Source organism: Apis dorsata, unplaced genomic scaffold (assembly GCF_000469605.1).
Source record: "Apis dorsata unplaced genomic scaffold, Apis dorsata 1.3 scaffold_34, whole genome shotgun sequence".
NCBI classification, from domain to species: domain Eukaryota; kingdom Metazoa; phylum Arthropoda; class Insecta; order Hymenoptera; family Apidae; genus Apis; species Apis dorsata.
The window spans coordinates 326,335-328,009 of NW_006263336.1; the positions used below are offsets into that span (position 1 = coordinate 326,335).

Here is a 1,675-nt window from a genome sequence, read left to right on the forward strand (position 1 = left end):
TGGAATGCGCGCGATCCACTTTTCTACTTTATCGTTCCAAAGGAAGAGAGAAAGAGAGAGTACTCGGCCGTTTAAACCCTGCCCCACGCGATCGACAAGGAAATTTCTGCACGAGTTCACTGGGATTATGTTGTCCTCCCCGTACCCGTAAATTGCCCCCGTTGTAGTTTAATAAATTTCTAAGGATCGCCCTCTCCTCGAAACCGCTCAGCTCTCACTTCCTCAATTACACAGCTGTGCAATTTCTTTGATCGTGCTGTTACGCGCATCGTGATGATTTTATCCGTTTCTTCGTTCTTCCTTCTCAGGCATACATCCATCCGTACTTCTTCGTCTCTTCGGTAGAAATGATAATTTTCGAAAAGTGGAGGAAGAAGGATTATCAAGATTTTTTTCTTTTCTTTTTCTAAACTTAAATTTCCCTTGAAAAAAAATCATCGACTCTTTCAAACTTCGTAACAATAATTCTACTTCTATATAACATATACATCAATCTTTATCTTACAAGATATCCATAAAATCACAAATTTGCAATTTGCAAATATTGCAAATATTGTCGGTCAAAATAACTCATAAAAGAATAAATAAATAAATAAATAAATAAATAAATAAATAAAAACGAATAAATTCTCTGCGTGCAAACAATCCTTCCTCTCCCCTCTCCTGCACCTCTCCTCCTCTCCACACGTCAGATGGTTCCTGTAATTTACATGGTCGAGGCGGAACGGGCGCGAAAGAGGATCGATTCGAAGGGGTTGGAGCCGTGTAATACGGGACATCCGCGCGGAATTCACCGCAAGGATCGTGAAATCCTGTTAGGGCCGGCCGTTGGACGGCCATTTAACGAGACAGACGTCCCGCCCACGGATTAGAGGGTAGAAACGACAGGACGTTTGACTCTGAGACAATCTATCGTCGGATAAAGGCGAAAGATAGGGGCCGGTGGAGAGGAGGAGGAGGAGGAGGAGGGACGTCTCTATCTATCGGAATCCACTTTGCAGACGGATGCCGGGGAATTTTGAATGTCCCGGCAAGAAGCGGATCCTCCCTCTCGCCCCTCCTCTCCCCTCGTATCGACAGGTCGAACTGTATTTATGGTCGGTGGACCGGCCTTCGAGTAGGAATCACGGATGTGGGGGGGGAATAGGGGACGCGGATCCGATTCCCGGATGCCGGATTTATCTTTCGATTGTATTTGGTGAAATAACGCTGGATTTTGTTCGTTTCTGCCCTTCTGTGAAAAGGGATATTATATCCGATATTTTATTTTTTCTTCCTTTTCTTTTTTTTTTTTTTTTAAGTCTTATACGTTTTTTCTCGTTATTACTTTCGCAAGTGATTAGGTAAATTTGGTAAATACGTGTTTTAATTATTATTTGTCGTGCAGTTTCCTTTTTTTTTTTTTTTTTCGTATTTGTTAGTTGTAAAGGAAAAGGATAATATTGTTGTATTGGATAAATTTTTTACACATTCGTATCTTGAAATCTATTTACAAATGATGGCTCTTAGTGTTAGTGTTTGATTGTTAAAATTATTAAATCGCAATTAATAAATGAATGGGAAGATGACGTACAAACGAATAAATAAATTTTCCACTCTCAGAAATAAATAAATCAAAATGCGATATCAGATATTCTTTTGTATATATATATATATATATATATATATATATATA

The 1,675-nt window shown here is 39.3% G+C and overlaps 1 protein-coding gene across 2 annotated transcripts in view; it reads left to right on the plus strand.

Annotated features, from left to right (window-relative positions):
- The window catches only part of LOC102672597 (protein lin-37 homolog), an 83,733-nt gene that overhangs the window by 32,984 nt on the left and 49,074 nt on the right, over positions 1–1,675 (plus strand). The gene's annotated exons all lie outside the window — the stretch shown is intronic.